The sequence below is a fragment of the Scyliorhinus torazame genome, chromosome 17 (genome assembly GCF_047496885.1).
Source record: "Scyliorhinus torazame isolate Kashiwa2021f chromosome 17, sScyTor2.1, whole genome shotgun sequence".
NCBI lineage: Eukaryota > Metazoa > Chordata > Chondrichthyes > Carcharhiniformes > Scyliorhinidae > Scyliorhinus > Scyliorhinus torazame.
Window position 1 is genome coordinate 143,746,850 of NC_092723.1, and position 19,653 is coordinate 143,766,502.

At 46.2% G+C, this 19,653-nt stretch overlaps 1 protein-coding gene across 3 annotated transcripts in view; it reads left to right on the plus strand.

The window, feature by feature from the left end:
• The first annotated feature begins 2,070 nt into the window (after positions 1-2,070).
• The window catches only part of kdm8 (lysine (K)-specific demethylase 8), a 37,321-nt gene continuing 19,738 nt past the window's right edge, over positions 2,071-19,653 (plus strand). For 2 of the 3 annotated variants that reach the window (XM_072481195.1, XM_072481193.1), the window contains exon 1: positions 2,090-2,229. The gene's annotated coding sequence lies outside the window, so the exon portion shown is untranslated. Of the gene's footprint in view, positions 2,230-19,653 lie in introns of all 3 variants that reach the window. The other variant, XM_072481194.1, reaches the window with a different exon arrangement.

The window sequence follows — 19,653 nt, forward strand, 5'->3', positions numbered from 1 at the left end:
CCTATTTGTTTTCCCCAGAAAATCCACCTCCGGGGCCTCGCTTCCGTCCTGGCTGAAGACACCGGGGCCCGTCCTGCTCCGCAAACATGTCAGGAGCCATAAGTCCGACCCCCCGGTCGAGAGGGTCCAGCTCCTATACACCAACCCCCAGTACGCATACATCGAACACCCCGACAGGATACGGTCTCCCTCCGGGACATGGCACCCGCAGGTTCCACTACCACCGCCACCCCATCTTATCCCGCCCAACCTACGCTTACCAGTGCCCCTGCCCCTACATGGCACCCGCACCCCCTCCCGCCCGCCATTCCCCCTTCACCGACCCACAGGAATGAAGCCCCAGAAGACACGCTCCCGGAGTCCACGTCTGTGCCCACACCGGCAACTTCACTACCGATGCCAGCACGGCTGAGTTTGACGCCCGGGCCAGCTGCGATATCAGAGCTTCGGCGATCACAGCGCACAATCCGTGCGCCGGACAGGCTGAACTTATGAACCCTTCAGCTCCGCCGGACTTCATTTTTTTTTAACAGAGGGTGTATGTGGTGAATGTATTGCTGTAGCAATTCACCATGTGCATATCTGTATTACGCTGTTGCCCATGTGGGCTCCACCTATGGACCATTACCTATGATGTAGCATGTTGGGGCCTGTGTGGGCTCTGCCCCTGGCTCCACCCCTTGAGGGGAGGTATAAAGAACAGTCACCCTGTAGGCGGCTCCCACTAACAGATCAGTTGCAGGCAGGCACCGTTCTAGTTGATTAAAGCCACAGTTTACTTCTTTTTGTAAGGGCCACAAAGAATCCAGCACGAGTTTTAAGGATACAAAGTAATAACATTTATTTACAATAACATATATATATATATATATATATATATATATATATATATATATAAATATATAACAACAGCAGCAACAACAACTTCCCTTGCTGCACACTCCTTCCTGCTGGTTCCTAAACTGGCCAGCTTTATTTATACTTGGAGTTTACTAATGGTTTCTCCACCCCCCCCTCATTGGGGAAGCTCATACTCCCACAGGATTGTGGGATTGTCATTAGTCCCCAGCCAATGGTAAGCAGGCAGGTTATAACACTTCTGCTGGTTTTGTGTGAATTGATGGTCGCATCAATGACCCCACTGCTCCTCTCAAACTCTCTCACTGTTCATGACCCCACTGCTCCTCTCATACTCTGTGTCACAGTACTGTGTTTGTGGTGAGGATGGAAGGCAGTTTTCTCTGTATTCAACTGTCAGAAGCAGGTCCAGGGTAAAAATTGATCACAAAGCCTGTTGCGTTGATGGGACCTGGATAAATTGTTTTCCGATTCTTCCCACTCTACTCCAGTCTGAAAGCCAATAAATGTCTCAGTTGGTAAACTATTCTTGTGGCTGTGCGGGAAGCTTGTCATTGCTGTGCTACTGGATTGTGTAGTTTAGTTGATTAAAATCCAACAATACCTCTGCACACTTGGCACTTCCCCAAATCTATAACTGAGCACTTCTTTTTGGTAAGGCCTGGGTGCTTAAGTGGAGTGATTGTACATTACAATCAAGAGAAAAAAAGGCTTTCCGTGTTCTTCATATTTGGCTCTCTTTTCTAAATTGCGCCGAATTGTATATGTGGGGAAGTAAATGTTGAAGTTCTAAAATAGAAACACAAGATGCTTGTCATGTTCTGAAAGATTTGCATTTTATTTTTGCATTTATGCAACATCTTCCGTGATCCCATTGCTTTGCAGCCAATTAAGTGTGAGGCAAGCTGAATTGTAGGCAATAAGCCAGGAGGAGCTTATCTGTGCTGTGTGGTCTAGTTGAAAAGAGGGGATAATGTTTGGCTAGGAATGCCTAGCCACTGAATTGGCAAAAGACAACCTAAGACGGCATCTCACTCCCCGCCCTGACATTTCCAACATTTGATGTTTTTCTTTTCGACAGTGCTCTTTGACTGAGGCCCCTGCTGGTTCTGCTCAGCAGCCTCAAAAGGCTTTGCCCCACGAGCGGGCACGCGCACGTCCCGTCTGACGCACTCTTCGACAGCCTACGCAGGCGGTCCTGGGGCGTCATGCCGCAGAGTGCGTCACCCACTCTGGCGCGCCGAGCCGCGGCGTGGACGGAACGTGTGCCCAGAGGTGGATGACATCATCAGAAATTGAGTTCAATTTGTGGCACGGCGCGAGAGGAAATGGTAGAGTTGAATAGTAAAATGGCGTCGGTGACATCGGCAGGTAAAGGGAGGGGGTAGGGGGAGGGCAGACTGGAGAGCAAATCTATTTTCAATATCTGAGCGAAATGTGGATGTTTAATGCTATATATGTCAATGTTTTATTATGTCTTCTGGTTTCCATAAATTCGAAATAATCACACTTTTAGACTCAAATGCTGTAAGTGTATAAAATGCATCCCTCAGATCACACCATGTGCAGAAGACTGGTCATTAGTTTGACACAGACGGTAGTACAGTAGTGAGTGGTGTGGCACTCTTGTATACGTTTCCATGAACAGTTTCTTAATCTTATTGGAATAATATAACACAATTAGAGTTTTGGTAGCTATGATATGATGAAACATAATATAACAACATTGTTGATTTCTAATTTATATCTCTCATGTTTTATTTTGCCCATTTCCTCTTCTGCCTGTAAGGTTCCCAACTCTGCGTGGACGTAAGCCTGGGTTTTCATTGCATCACTTCCTGCCCAACATGCCCATCTTCACAGGGCCCTGTGTTACACTGATTTCTATTAGTTACCTGACATTCTTGTGGTTCCCGAGCCCATACTGCTGCCATTAGTCACTTAACATGTAAATTCAAATGATGCTCTCTCCGCCTCTTCAGCCATTGGTCACCTGACATGTCCTCATGGTATGCTGCCCCACCCCTACACATGCCATTGGTGACTTGACATTGAATGGTTACAGCACAGGATACCATTCAGTCTGTCTTGTCAATGCCAGACCTCAGTAAAGAGCAATTTACCTAGTCCCACTTATCCAGCCATTTTTTCGTAACCATGCAAGTCTCTTTTTCTTAAAGCAATTATCTAATTCCCTTTCGAAAGCTTGGTTGAATCTTTCCTGTGGCACACTCGGGCAGTGCGTTCCAAATCCTGGCGACTTGCACAAAATGTTTTTCGTAATGTCACTGTTGCTTCTTTTGCTAATCATCATAAATCAATTTCCTCTGGTTCTTGACATTTCCACCAATGGGAACTGTTACTCCCTATCTACCTTGTCCAGACCTCCCCCATGATTTTGAACACCTCTATCAAATCTCGCCTTAACCTTCTTTTCTCTGAGAAGTACAACCTCATCATCTCCAATCTGACCACAAAACTGAATGTAGAATTAGGAGTAGGCCATTCGGCCCCTCGATTCTTCTGCACTATTCAGTAAGGTCATGGCTGATTTGTTTGTGACCCCAAAGGTACTGCCTACCCATGATATTGTTAGTACTGGTGGCATGGTGGCGCAGTGATTAGCACTGCTGTATCACGCCGCTGAGAACCCAGGTTCGATCCTGGCCCGGGTCACTGTCTGTCCTCTCCATGTTTGCGTGGGTCTCCCCCCACAACCCAAAAATGTGCAGGCTATGTGGATTGGCCACACTAAATTGTCCCTTAATTGGTAAAAAAAACCTAACTGGGTATTCTAAATTTAAAAAGAAAATGATACTAGTATTAATAGAGAAGTGGGGAAACTGATGAGATTGAAAGGCGCTAAATACACACGGCATGATAATCTACCCCCCCGAAGTACTTAAAGAAGTGGCCTTAGAAATAGTGGATGCATTGGTGGTTACCTTCCAAGGTTCTATAGACTCTAGAACAGTTCCTAGATTAGAGCCATGATGTGGAGATGCTGGCGTTGGACTGGGGTGAGCACAGTAAGAAGTCTTACAACACCAGGTTAAAGTCCAACCGGTTTGTTTCGAATCACTAGCTTTCGGAGCTCTGCTCCTTCCTCAGGTGAATCTGAGGAAGGAGCAGTGCTCCGAAAGCTAATGATTCGAAACAAACCGGTTGGACTTTAACCTGGTGTTGTAAGACTTCTTACTGTATAGATGAGAGGGTAGCAAATTAAAGAAGGAGGGAGGAGAGAAAGCAGGGAATTATAGACCAGTCAGCCTGATGTCAGTCGTGGTGAAAATTCTAGAATTTATTATCAAAGGTTCTATAGCAGAGCATTTGGAAAACAGTGACCAGATCAGAGAGAGTCAGCATGGATTTATGAAAGGGAAAGCATGCTTGACAAATCTACTAGAATTCATAGAATCATAGAATTTACAGTGCAGAAGGAGGCCATTCGGCCCATCGAGTCTGCACCGACTCTTGGAAAGAGCACCCTACCAAAGGTCAACACCTCCACCCTATCCCCATAACCCAGTAACCCCACCCAACACTAAGGGCAATTTTGGACACTAAGGGCAATTTATTATGGCCAATCCACCTAACCTGCACATCTTTGGACTGTGGGAGGAAACCGGAGCACCCGGAGGAAACCCACGCACACACTGGGAGGATGTGCAGACTCCGCACAGACAGTGACCCAAGCTGGAATTGAACCTGGGACCCTGGAGCTGTGAAGCAATTGTGCTACCCACAATGCTACCGTGCTGCCCTTTGAAGATGTAACTGGGAGAGTTGATGAGGTGAAGCCAGTGGATGTGGTTTATTTGAATTTGAAGAAGGCTTTCGACAAAGTCCCACATAAGAGATTAATGTGTAAAATTAAAGCACAAGGGATTAGGGGTAGTGGATTGAGATTGATAAAAAAACTGGTTGGCAGACAGGACAGGGAGTAGGAATAAATGGGTATTTTTTCAAATGGAAGGTAGCGACTATGGGTACCGCGGGGATCAATGCTGGGACCCCAGCTATACACAATATATAATTGATTAAGATGAAGGAACTAAAGATGAAGGAACTAAATATCTCCAAATCTGCAGATTACACAAAGCTGGGTGGGAGGGTGAGCTGGGAGACCGATGCAGAGATGCTCCAGTGTGAATTTGGCAAGTTGAGTGTTTGGGAAATGAATGGCAGATGCAGTATAATTTGGATAAATGTACGGTTATCCACTTTGGTAGCATAAAAGGGAAGGCAGATTATTATCTGAATGGCTATAGATTGAGAGAGGGGAATGTGCAACGAGACCTGGGTTTCCTCGTACACCAGTCACTGAAGGTAAGTAAGCATGTGCAGCAGACAGTAAAGAAGGCAAATGGTATGTTGGCCTTCATAGTAAGAGGATTCGAGAGCAGGAGCAGAGATGTCTTGCTGCAATTATACAGGGCCTTGGTGAGGCCACACCTGGAATATTGTTTGCAGTTTTGGTCTCCTTCGCTGAGGAAGAATGTTCTTTCGAGGGATTGCAGAGAAGGTTTACCAGACTGATTCCTGGAATGGCAGATGAAGAGAGTTAGGATTCTACTTGCTGGAGTTTAGAAGAATGAGGGGGATCTCACAGAGACCTATAACATTCTAACAGGTCTAGACTGGGTAGATGCCCGAAGGATGTTCCAACGGCAGAGCTGGCTCGACGTTCCAAGTGACCTCCTGCTCCTATTTTGTATGACACCTTTTTTATTCCATTATTCGTTAAGAATCGGTCTACCTCTGCCTTAAAAAATATTCAATGACCCTGTCCCAATCACTTTCTGGGGAGAGAATTCAACAGATTCTTGACCCTCCGAGATGAAAAAAATGTATCCTCCTCTCCATTGAATAAAGGAGACCCCTTATTTTTTAACTCTTTTCGCCCCCCCCCCCCCCCCCCCCCCCCCCAGCTCTAGTCTCTCCCACAAGGGGAAACACCCTTTCAGCATCCACTCCTGTCAAGCCCTCTCAGTATCTTGTTTCAGTGAGATCACCTCTCATTTTTCTAAACCTCAGTAGATATAGGCACAATGTGTCAAGCCTTGCCTCATAAGATAACCCCCTCATGCCAACAAGTGACCTTCTCTGAACTGCTTCTAATGCAATTATATCCTTCCTTAAGTAAGGAGACCCAAACTTTGTACAGTACTCCAGACATGGTCCTGCCAATGCTCTCTACAACTGTAGCAAAATATCCCTAATTTTATATTCCATTCTCCTTGCAATACATGACAGCCCTCCTAATGACTCACCCTATCTGCATACTAACTTTTTTGTGATTCATGTATCAAGACACCCTCCCTCTATATTTCTGAGTTCTGCAGTCTCCATTTTGATAATATACTGATTATTTAATCTCTTACCAAAGTGGACAAGTTCACATTTTCACGCATTATATTCCATCTGCCAATGTTTTGCCCACTCACTTCAGCTATGTCCCTTTGCAGACCCTTTATGTCCTCTTCACAACTTGTGTCCCGTCCATCTTTGTGTCATCAGCAAATTTAGCAACTACACATTGGGTCTCTTCATCCAAATAGTTTATGTAGATTGTAAATAGTTGAGGCCCAAACACTAATCCCTGCGATACTCCCATGACATCTTGCCAACCCCAAAAATATCTATTTATGTCTACTCTCTGTTTCCTGTTAGCTAACCAATCGCCTACCCATTACCCACTTTACCGTGAGCTCTTATCTGTTTAGTAAACTTTGATGTGACACCTTGTCAAATGCTCTCTGGAACTCCTAATTATAGCACACACACACAGGTTCCCTTTTATCAACGTTGCTAGTTACTTCTTCAAAAGAATTCTTCAAAACAGTCAAACACGATTTCCCTTTGACAAAAACATGGTGATTGTGCATGATAGCATTGAGATTTTCCAAGTACACAGCTACAACCTCCTTTTAAAAGTAGTTCCTTATCCCTGAAACTATTCTTGTGAATCTCCTCTGTGCGCTCTCATCCTTCCTAAAGTGTGGTGCCAGTTAAAGGCCACAAAAGAACTCCTCCTGCTGCCTGTTATTCCCACAAAGGGAACCATCCCCTCAGCATTCAGCCCACGCAGACCTATCAGAATATTGTATATTTCAGTACAATCACCTCAGCTGTAATCCTGCCCTCCTCATTCTGGGCCTTCGCTGTAAACCTGTCCTCACAATTCAGGAGCTTCGCTGTAAACCAGTCTTCCTGATTCAGGAGCTTCGCTGTAAATCTGTCCTCTCCATTCAGGGGCTTGACGGTAAACCTGCCCTCATCATTCGGGGGCTTGGCGGTAAAGCTGCCCTTCATTCAGGGGCTTGGCGGTAAAGCTGCCCTCACCATTCAGGGGCTTGGCGGTAAAGCTGCCCTCACCATTCAGGGGCTTGGCGGTAAAGCTGCCCTCACCCTTCAGGGGCTTGACGGTAAAGCTGCCCTCACCATTCAGGGGGTTGGCGGTAAAGCTGCCCCTCATCATTCAGGGGCTTGGCGGTAAAGCTGCCCTCACCATTCAGGGGCTTGGCGGTAAAGCTGCCCTCACCCTTCAGGGGCTTGACGGTAAAGCTGCCCTCACCATTCAGGGGGTTGGCGGTAAAGCTGCCCTTCATTCAGGGGCTTGGCGGTAAAGCTGCCCTTCATTCAGGGGGTTGGCGGTAAAGCTGCCCTTCATTCAGGGGGTTGGCGGTAAAGCTGCCCTTCATTCAGGGGCTTGGCGGTAAAGCTGCTCTTCATTCAGGGGGTTGGCGGTAAAGCTGCCCTTCATTCAGGGGGTTGTCGGTAAAGCTGCTCCTCATCATTCGGGGGGCTTGGCGGTAAAACTCTCCTCCATTCAGAGGCTTGGCGGTAAAGCTGCTCTCACCATTCAGGGGCCTGATGGTAAACCTGCCCTCATCATTCAGGGGCTTAACGGTAAACCTGCCCTCATCATTCAGGGGCTTAACGGTAAAGCTGCCCTCATCATTCAGGGGCTTGGCGGTAAAGCTGCCCTCATCATTCAGGGGCCTAATGGTAAAGCTGCCCCTCATCATTCGGGGGCTTTGCGGTAAAGCTGCCCCATATCATTCAGGGGCTTGACGGTGAGGGTGCTCCTCATCATTCAGGGGCTTGACGGTAAACGTGCATGGAAAATCTACCTCTCTGGCTGCTTGAAAACAGGTGGTACATGAAAGGAAAAGTCCGTTCTAAATTGGGGGAAGAAAAGAGTCAACTTGAGAGGAACAAAGATAAAGAGTAGAGACGGTTGATGATGAGAATGTTTGTCTGTCATTGACAAAACTTTACTAGTCGGAGGGATAAAGATGGAATACCATGGACAGGATATGTCAAATGGTGTGATTAAAAAGCCCAACAGCACGTTACAGGTAAGAATTCTGTACAGGAATGTAAGTGTCAGAAGAAATCAAATACTTGAATAAGAATAGCATTCAGCTTAAAAGATGTGATTGCCAGTGACTATTTACATTTATAGAATTATCCTAGTTTTGGTCTCCCCAGAAGTAGAAGTATCTTCTCTATAACTACACTTTCATAATCCTAGTCACTGTCAGCATCCCCCTTGGGCTTCTCTTTTCTAGAGAAAAGAACCCCAGCATCTTCATTTTTCTTAATGGGTATAAAACCACTGAATTCTGGACTGGTAATTCCTTTGGAAGTAGAAGAGAGAGATTAGGGATAATATAACATACACTAAGTGATAAATGTGACAAGCTTTGTTCCCTGCTTGGATTCTGTATTGCAACCTCAGCTTTTCACCATATATATTCTTGACTTGGATGAGGGATTAGTAGAATACGTATCCAAATTTGCAAATAACACTAAATTGGAAGGGACATTAAACTGGAAGAGACAGTAAACAGTGTCGTGGCCAGGACAGTTAGGCTCAATGCCTCTAAACCACAGAGAAGAAAAATGTAATTTAGAATCCAAGCTCCTGATTGCTTTCCAAAGACTCTGACTGGAAAAATATATGTGTGGGGACCCTGCAAGGGCAAGAGCATGCTAAGCTGTAATGCTGTCTGTGGTTGCTTATGCTCCTATCTGTCATCACGCATGATGATTTGGGTTGGTACTAATGGATTTGTGTGCCATCTAGGGTCTGCTCTTGTGAGATGAAAAGGAAAGATGACAAAAGAAACTGATTCTGTTGAAGTGGTGTAGCGGATGAGTGGCACTGAGCTGTGGTCTACAGTGAAAAGCTTGCCAGGAGCATTTAACAAACTTCAAATTGTACCATGTTCCTTAATTCATCTCCATCTCTTTAACCAACATAAGATTCATTTATCACAGTTTTGGAAAGTACAAATGGGCAGCAGTTTTAAAATGTTTTATCACTTCTAAACTATGTCCAGAAACTCCTTTATGCATGAGCTCATTGGATTTGCCGTGCCTAATTGTGACAGCTGGTTAATATTCACCAAACAGCCAGAAACAGCCGCCCTGGGACGAATTAGCTGCAAATGAAATATAAACAAACAGATGCTGTCACTTAAAAAATCAATTCATCTCAGAAAAACGAGTACTTAAATCTTATTTCCAGATCCTTTCAGCATGCACGTTGCTGCAGCTCTTAATAAGATTTTTAAAAACAACAATGCACATTTAAAATCTGCGCCGATTTATTTGAAGTGGAATTTGAAAATTATTGTGTGGAAAGAAACCGGGGAAGAGGTTTTTGCTATTTTATATCCTACGCTTTATTAATTTATGAACATTATGTTTCTGGAAAGAGAATCTTAATGGAATGGAAAGCTGCAGTGTTTATAGGGATTGGCAGTTTCAGCATTTGATTCAGAGGACAGTGTTAACGGTTCAAACTTCACCTTAAGCAGTGACCCTTCTGGGAGTGAGTCTAGCAAGGTTAAATGGAATGTATTTTAATGAAAGAAGCCTGAGAAATAAGACAGGTGAGCTGAGGGCACAGATAGGCACGTATAAATAGGGGCTGGTTTAGCACAGTGGGCTGAACAGCTGGCTTGTAATGCAGAACAAGGCCAGCTGCGCGGGTTCAATTCCCGTACGGGCCTCCCCTAACAGGCGCCGGAATGTGGCGACCAGGGGCTTTTCACAGTAACTTCATTGAAGCCCCCTTGTGGCAATAAGCTATTATTATTATTATTATTATTATTATTATTATTATATCACAGCTATGTCTGAGATTTGGTCGAAAGAGGAACAGGTTTGGCAACTCAAATTCCTCATTATGGGGCATTCAGACAAGATAAAGAGGGGGACAGAAGAGGAGGGGGTTGCAATATTGATCAGGGAATCAATTATAGCAGTGAGGAGGGACAATATCTGGAAGGATCATCAAATGAGGCTATATTATAGTAGCAAAAAAACACAACCATGCTGTTGGGTCTGTACTATTGGCCCCCAAACTGACAGGGAGAGATAGAGGATCAAACATGAAATAGGCAGTAATAGTAGGGGATTTTAACTACCTAAATATCAACTGGAATAGTTTTAAGTGTGGAAGGTAGGGAGAGAGAAAAATTCTTAAAATTGCATCTAGGATAACATTTTTAGCCAGTACATAAAAAGCCCAAGAAGGGCCTAATGTTCAGAAATCAGCCTAGTCAGATGGAAGGGTATCAGTAGGCGAGCATTTTGTAGATAGTGACCATAATTCTTTTTTTATTACAAATGTTAGAGTACCCAATTCTTTTTTCCCCCAATTAAGGGCAATTTAGCATGTCCAATCCACCTACCCTGCACATCTTTGGGTTGTGGGGCTGAGACCCACGCAGACACGGAGAGAATGTGCAAACTCCACTGCGCAACCCACCATGCTGCCCGTGACCATAATTCAGATAGATTTACGATAGTTATGGAAAAAGATAAGGATGGCCCAGTAATAAAAGTTCTTAACTGGGGAGAGGCCAATTTTACGAAGATAAGATTTGGCCCAAGTGGACTGGGAGCAGTTACTTGCAGATAGAACTGTGTCACATCAGTGGTAGGCCTTTAAGGAGGTAACAAGAATATATGGCAGATATGTTACCGTAAAGACAAAGGGTGAGACTAAGACCAGAGAACACTGGATGTCAAAGGACATAAAGGTCAGGGTTAATAAGAAAAAAGAGGAGCTTTTGGCAGATACAGAGGGCTCGATATGGCAGAGTCCCGAGAGGAATATGAAAAGTGCAGGGCGGAACTTAAAAAATAAATGGTGAAAACCAAGAGAGTGCATGAAAAAGCGTTGCTGGTAGAATAAAGGAAAACCCAAAGGGTTTTTAAAAATATACAAAGAGCAAGAGAGTAACTAGGGAAAGAGTAGGGCAAATTAGGGACTATATAGATAATCTGCGTGTGGACCCGGAGACATGGGTACAGTCCTCAATTAATATTTTGCGTCGGTCTTCATAATGGAAAAGGGTGATGCAAGTGTAGCTATCAGGCTGGAGGACAGTGAAATATTAGAGGAAATTAACATCAAGGAGGTAATAGCAGGTTTACTCACCATAAAAGTGGATAGATCTGCAGGCAGGATGAGATGTATCCCAGACTGTTGAATCTTTGAGTCCTTACAGTGCAGAAGGAGGCCATTCGGCACATCGAGTCTGCACCGACCTTCTGAAAAAGCACCCAACCTAGGGTCAGGCCCCCGCCCTATCCCAGTACCCCACTAACCTTTTGGTCACCAAGGAGCAATTTAGCATGGCCAATCCACCTGATCGGCACATGTTTAAATTGTGGGAGGAAACCTACACAGACAGAATCCATATGGGGAGAAAGTGCAAACTCCAAACAGGCAGTCACCTAAGGCCAAATTTGAATCTGGGCCCCTGGCGCCGTGAGGCAGCAGTGCTAATCACTGTGTCACCGTGAGGGAGGCAAGTGAGAAGATATCAGGGGCAGTCATTTGCAAATCCTCTCTGGCCACAGGTGAGGTGCATTATTAAAAAGGGCAGGTAGGGATAGACTAGGAAATTTTAGTCTAACCTCGGTGGTGGGGAAATTACTAGAAATAATTCTGAGGGACAGAATACTTGGATAGACACGGAGTAATTGGGGATAGTCAGCATGGATTTGTTAAGGGAAGGTTGTGTTTAACAAATTTAATCATATTTTTTGAGAAGTAACCAAGTCTTGATGAGGGCAATGTATTTGATATCGTCGATATGGACTTTAGCAAGGCTAAATCCCTCATGACAGACTGGTCAAGAAAGTACGGTTCCATGGGATCCAAGGCAAAGTAGCCCATTGGATCCAAAATTGGAAGCAGAGGGTGACGGTAGAGGGATGTTTCTGTGATTGGAAGTCTGTTTCCAGTGGGATTCCGCAGCTCAGTGCTGAGGCCCTTGCTATTTGTAGTGTAGGTTAATGATTTGAACTTAAATGTAAGGGGTATGATCACGAAGTTCGCAAATGATGCACAAATTGGTAGTGTGGTAAATAGTGAGGAGGATAGCCGTAGACTGCAGGAGGATATCAATGGACTGGTCAGGTGGGCAGTGAGTGGCAAATAGAATTCAACCTGGAAATGTGTGAGGTAATGTACTTTAGGAGGGCTAACAAGGCAAAACGCGGCATGGTATCACAATGGTTAGCACTGCTGCCTCACAGTCAGCGACCCGGGTTTAATTCCTGCCTTGGGTGACTGTGTGGAGTTTGCACTGTCTCTCTGTGTCTGCATGGGTTCCTTCCGGCTGCTCCGGTTTCCCCCCACAGTCCAGAGATGTGCAGGTTAGGTGGATTGACAATGCTAAATTGCCCCTTAATGTCCAAGGATGTGTAGGTTAGGTGGGGTTATGGGGATTGGGTCTAGTTAGGGTGCTCTTTTAGAGTGTTAGTGCAGACTCAATGGGCTGAGTCGCCTCCTTCTGCACGATAGGAGTTCTATGGGTCTATTACATTATGAATGGTAGGACTCTGGAAAATACTGAAGATCAGAAAGACTTTGGAGTGCATATCCACAGATCCCTGAAGTTGGCTGGGCAGGCAGATAAAGTAGTTAAGAAGGCATACTTGCCTTTATCAGACGAGGCATAGAATACAAGATCAGGGAGATCATGCTGGAACTGTATAAAACACTGGTTAGGCCACAACTGGAGTACTGCATGCATTTCTGGTCATTACATTATAAGGAAGATATGATTGCACTGGAGAGGGTGCAGAGGAAATTTACCAGGGTGCTGCCAGTGCTGGAGGGTCTGAGGTATGAGGAAAGATTGAACAGGTGGGGCTGTTTTCCTCACAGAAACAAAGGGTGAGAGGGGATCTGACAGGTGTATAAGATTATTCGGGCATAAATAGGGTGGATAGGAAGGCTTTTTTTATATTAGAAAAGGGGTCAATAACCAGGGGGCATGGATTTCAGCTAAGAGGTAGAAGGCGAAGAGGGGAGTTGAGGTGAAACATTTTCACCCAGAGGGTAGTGGGAGTTTGGAACTCTGCCTGAAAGGGTAGTTGAGTCAGAAACTGTTGTACCATATAAGAAGTATTTAGATATTTACTTGCACTGCTGTAACCTCAAGAGCCATGGGCCAAGTGCTAGAAAATGGGATCGTGTAGTCAAATCTTTGTTGACCAGCATTGACATGACAGGCTGAATGGCATCCTTCTGTGCTGTAAATTTCTATGAATCTACATAGTCGACAGCTTTTCAGCCAGCTCTTCAGCCAAGTCATTCAAACTGGATTGATGGGCCTTAAAGATCCTGGGCAGGATTCTCCGGAGGCTGACGTCGGAATCGGGAAACGCGATTGGGTGGAGAATCGGTTTTGACGCCGGAATCGTGACAGGCGCTGGTTTTAGGCCAAATCGCAATTCTCCAGTGTCTTGACAGCGACATCAATGCGTTCCACTCCGCACGTACAGTAAACTCCATTGGCATGTCATTAGCGAGCCTGACCCAGTATTCTCTGGGCCTCCATGATCACCGCCTCCACTGGGGCAAATTCCTGACTGCAAGATTCACTGGTGCTTTTAAAAATCGTGAAACAGACACAGTGGCTGCTGAGGGAGAGAGAGGAGGTAGGACATGGAGTGACGTGACCGTGGGCTGCCGGTCCTGACACCGGCTGGGCTGGTTTGTGGGTGGGGGGGGAGATGGCAAGGCAGCCATCTTGCTGTGCACCCCACTGACAACCTACCTTGGCCCCTGATTCTGCAGAGTGACATCGGCCATACGGGTGCCACCAGCCCTGCATTCCACTCACCCCACCAACCCGCACCTCACCCTCTGCCACTTATCCGCCCATTTGACCATCCCATCTATATCTTCCTGTAACCCAAGACACTCAACCTCACTGTTAACTGGGCGGAACGGTGGCGCAGTAGTTAGTACTGCTGCCTACAGCACTGCGGACCCAGGTTCGATCCCGGCCCTGGGTCACTGTCCGTGTGGAGTTTGTACATTATCCCCGTGTCTCTGTGGGTTTCACTCCCATAACCCTAAGATGTGCATGGTAGGTGGATTGGCCATGCTAAACTGCCCCTTAATTGGAAAAAAGTAATTGGGTACTTTTTAAAAACTCACTGTTAACGACCCGGCTAATCTTTGTGTCATCCGCAAACTTAGTGATCCTACCCCCCACATAGTCATCTATGTCATTTATACAAATGACAAACAATAGGGGGCCCAGCATGGATCCCTGTGGTACGCCACTGGTCCCTGGCTTCCAGACACTAAGACAGCTGTCTATCATCACCCTCTGTCTCCTATCAATTATGAATCCACTTTACCAAATCACCCTGTATCCCACGTGCCTTCTTAATAAGTCTCCCATGTGGGACCCTGTCAAAGGCATTGCTGAAATCCATGTAAACTACATCAACTGCACTACCCTCCTCTGTATATTTGGTTACTTGCTCAAAACATTTGTTAGGCATGAACTCCCTCCAACAAAGCCATGCTGACTATCCCTGATCAAACCTTGCCTCTCCAAGTGGAGATAGATTCTCTCCTTCAGAATCTCTTCCAGTAGTTTCCCAACCACTGACATGAGGTTCACTGGTCTGTAGTTCCCTGGCTTGTCTCTACAGCCTTTCTTAAATAGTGGGACAACATTAGCTGTTCTCCAGTCCTCTGGCACCTCCCCTGTGGCCAGAGAGGAATTAAAAATTTGGGTCAAAGTCCAGCCCTCACCTCCCACAGCAGCCTGGGACAGAATTCATCGGACCTGGAGATTTGTCCACTTTTAAGCTTGTCAATACCTTGTCACTCCCGATGACAATTTGCTCAAGACCTCGGGCTCTCTCTCCCTGAGTTCCATAACTATCTCCTCATTCTCTTGGGTGAAGACAGATGTGAAATATTCATTCAACACTCTACCAATGTCCTCTGGCTCCACTCAAAGATTTCCCCCTTGGTCCTTAATGGACCTTACTTTCTCCCTGGTTATCCTCTTCCCATTGATAAATTTATAGAATATCTTGGGATTTTCCCTACTTTTACCAGCCAGAGCTTTCTCATATCCCCTCTTTGCAATCCTAACTGATTCTTAAGCTCCATCCTGCACTTTATGTACTCCACTAATGCCTCTGCCGACTTGCTCCCCATATATTTGCCCTTCACTGTACTTCGGTACATGTGACAATAAATATCAATCAATCAATATTTGTTAAAAGCCTCTCATTTCCTTCTCATCGTATCCTGGATGTCTCTGGTCATCCATGGTTCTCTGGTTTGTTACACCTGCCTATTACCCTAGAGGGAACATATTGGGACTGTACCCTCCCCATTTCATCTGTGAACACCGCCCACCCCACACCCCCGTCCCTCTGCTCTTCTGTAGGTTTTCCCACAAGTAACTCTTTCCAGTATACCGTGGTCAGATCCTGCCATATTTTATTAAAATCTACTCTTCCCCCAATCCAAAACCTTTTTTTGCAGCTTGTCTATTTCTTTGTCACTAATGTCCTTTGGGAAGGAAGTCTGTTGACACTACCTAGCCTGACCTATATGTTACTCTAGCCCCACACCAACATGATCAGCTCTAGATTATGTGCTCAAATCCTGTCGTGAGTTTTGACACCATGCGTTACTGTTCCGACACTTGACAGATTAGTTACCTTGCATTAAATTACGTGGTTTGCCTTTTAAAAAGAACAGTTTTAGAATGAAACCATTGATTCTGGAATCAGTGTGGTTGCTCAATAATTCCTGATGCTCTACTGTGGAGAAACCAGTCAGAGCATTGTGGCTTTGTATAGTGCCATTTCAAACAAATTATCGAGTTTAAGCATAAGGAGGCTCCAGAAAATGGACTTTTGTTGCTATCAGTCTCATTTTCATATTCATTCCATTGGGACAGTGTAGAGTTGATTTTATAAATCTAATCGATCTGAAACAGGAGAGTTTTAAAGCAGAGTGAAACTAAGCCATACATACTAGAAGGTCCTTGGCCAATGCTCAGTTACCTGGGACGGGATTCTCCGACCCCCCGCCGGGTCGGAGAATCGCCAGGGATCAGCGTGAATCCCACCCCTGCTGGCTGCCGAATTCTCCGGCACTGGGGATTAGACGGGGGCGGGAATGGCGCCGCGCCGGTCGGCGGCCGCTAGCAGCGGCCTCCCCGGCGATTCTCCGCCCCGAGTGGCCGCCCATTTTTTTTTTTGCCGGTCCCGCCGGCGTAAATTGGAGTAGGTCCTTACCGGCAGGACCTGGCGGCGCAGGCGGCCTCCGGGGTTCTCTGGGGGAGGGGGGCGATCTGGCCCCGGGAGGTGCCCCCAAGGTGGCTTGGCCCGCGATCGGGGCCCACCGATCCGCGGGCGGGTCTGTGCCATGGGGGCACTCTATTCTGGCGGCTGTAGCGGTCCGCCATGGCCGGTGCGGAAACAAAGCCCTCTGCGCATGCGTGGGGATGACGCCAGCACACGCTGGCGCTCCTGCGCATGCGCCAACTCGCGCCGGTTGGCGTGGCGCCAAGCCCCTTTCTCGCCGGCCGGGGGGGCGTAAACCACTCCGGGGCCGGCCTAGCCCCTGAAGGTGCAGAGGATTCCGCACCTTTGGGGCGGCCCGAGGCCGGAGTGGTTCACGGCACCCCTTCCCGCCGGAGTTGCCCGCCCCGCCGATCACTGGAGAATCCCGCCCCTGATCTCAGCTGGGTGGCATTGTGGGGGACGGTTGTGGGCCATTCAGTGTTTGTGAGCTCACAAGGGGACAATCAGCCAGGGTTCCCACTCACCATTGGTGCTGAATAACCTCTCCTGGAAAGTCCTTATTGGAAAGAACAAATAAAAGTACAGCACAGGAACAGGCCCTTCGGCCCTCCAAGCCTGCGCTGACCATGCTTCCCGTCTAAACTAAAATCTTCTACACTTCCGGGGTCCGTATCCCTCTTTTCCCATCCTATTCATGTATTTAGGACTAATAAAGTTCTGAGACTGTGGACATCAGTGAAGAGTTAATTATTCATTAGTCATGTTGCTGGGTTACACAGTTGATGGATAATACGTTGCATTACTTTTCTGATTATCAAGAGTAGACTAATGGAGCCAGATTGGATTTGTCCTGCTTTATGAACAAGACATATTGGGGCCATGTTTCATTTTGTCAAGTAGATGCCAAAATTGTGACTACTGGAACTGTTTGGCTGGGAACCCAGCTAGTTCTGGAACACAATTATTTGACACTGTAGCCAGATGTTGTTGGAGCCTATAGTCTTTGCTATATCCAGTGTGTTTGCTGTTCCTTGCTGCCATGTGGAATTGGCTAAAGGCTAGCATCTTTGGAGCTGAGGAGGAAGCCGAGTTGGATTGTTCACTTGGCACTTCTGGCTGAAGTGGGTTTTAAACCTTTCGGTCTTGTATTTTCTTTTTTTTCTTCTTTTTTAAAATAATTTAGAGTACCCAATTTTTGTCCCAATTAAGGGGCAATTTAACATGGCCAATCCACCTAGCTTGCACATCTTTGGGTTATGGGGGTGAGACCCACACAGACACAGGGAGAATGTGCAAACTCCTCACAGGCAGTGGGCCGGGATCGATCTCGGGTCCCCATAGCCGTGAGTCAGCAGTGCTAATCATTGAGCCACCATGCTACCCAGTCTTGTATTTTTCACTCACCTGCTAAGATTTCCCATTATTGAAAATAGGGATGTTCATGGAACAACCTCCTTCCATTATTTGTTTAATTGTCAACTGGATGTGGCAGGATTGCAGAGCTTTGATCTGATCTGTTAGTTGCAGGATCACTTTGCTCTGTCCAAGCTTGCTGCTTCCACTATTTAGCATGTATGTAGTCCTGTGTGTAGCTTCACACCTTATTTTTAGGTGTACCTGGCACTGCGATTGGCATGCCCTCTTACACTTCTTATGAGAGTCATAGAACGGACCTATTGGCCCATCGTGTCCGTTCTGGCCATCGAGCGCCTAAAAACTCTGATCCCATTTTCCAGCACTTGGCCCATAGCCTTGTATGCTATGGCATTTCAAATGTTCATCAAAATACTTCTTAAATGTTATGAGGGGACCCGCCATGAGTTCCAGATTCCAACCATCCACTGGGTGAAAAGGTTTTTCCTTGTGTCCCTCTAAACCGCCTGCCCCTTACCTTAAATCTATTCCCCCTCGTTATTGACCCCTCCATGAAGGCAAAAAGTTGCTTCCTATCCACCCTATCTGTGCCTCCCATTATCTCATGCACCTCGGCCTTCTCTGGTTCCAAGGAAAGTAACCCCAGCCTATCCAGTTTTTCTTGATAGTTGAATCGCCCCAGCCCAGGTAACATCCTGGTGAATCTCCTCTACACCCTCTCTATTGCAATCACTTCTTTCTTATAGTATGGCAACCAGAACTGCACAGTACTCCAGCTGCGGCCTAACCAGCGTTTCATAGAGCTCCATCATAACCTTCCTGCTCTTATATTTTATCCCTCAGCAAATAAAGGGAAGAAGCTCATTTGCCTTCTTAACTACCTTATCTACCTCAACTTACTTTACTTTATCTACCTCAACTGCTGTCTTGGGGATCTAAACACATGGGACCAAGGTCCTCCCTCTGATCCTCTACTTCCTAGGGTCCTACCACTCATTGTATATTCCCTTGCCTTGTTAGTCCTCCCTCCTTTGTGGGCAGCATGGTAGCACAGTTGCTTCACAGCTCCAGGGTCCCAGGTTCGATTCCTGGCTTGGGACACTGTCTGTGCGGAGTCAGCACGTTCTTCCCGTGTCTGCGTGGGTTTCCTCCGAGTGCTCCGGTTTCCTCCCACAGTCCAAAGATGTGCGGGTTAGGTAGATTGGCCGTGATAAATTGCCCTTAGTGTCCAAAAAGGTGAGGTGGGGTTACTGGGTTATGAGGATAGGGTGGAGGCATGGGCTTAAGTAGGGTGCTCTTTCCAAGAGCCGGTGCAGACTCGATGGGCTGAATGGCCTCCTTCTGCTCTTTAGATTCTATGAAAATGCATTATCCCACACTTTTCAGAGTTAAATTCCATTTACCACTGTTCTGCCTATCAAACCAGTCCATCTATAGATATATATCATCCTGTAATCTAAAGCTTTCTCCTCACTGTTTACCACTTATTGAACCAGGATTAGTCCTCTAGTTTAATGATAATGGTAGATTGAGGGATGTGCTGGGGCATCAGTTAACAGATTGAGGTGGAATACTGTCCTGCTGCTGATGGCTCATAGATACCAAGTTTTAAGCTAAGCATAAATAAGAGCAGGAGTAGACCATTCAACACTACGAACTTGCATCACTATTCAATACGAGCATGACTGATCTAACCGACTCAACTTTTCAACCTACCTCTCAAAAAACCCTGAGTTTTCCTGAGGATTGTCTCTCTCAACCTTAAATATACCCTGATGGGGAGATGCTGGCGTTGGACTGGGGTGAGCACAG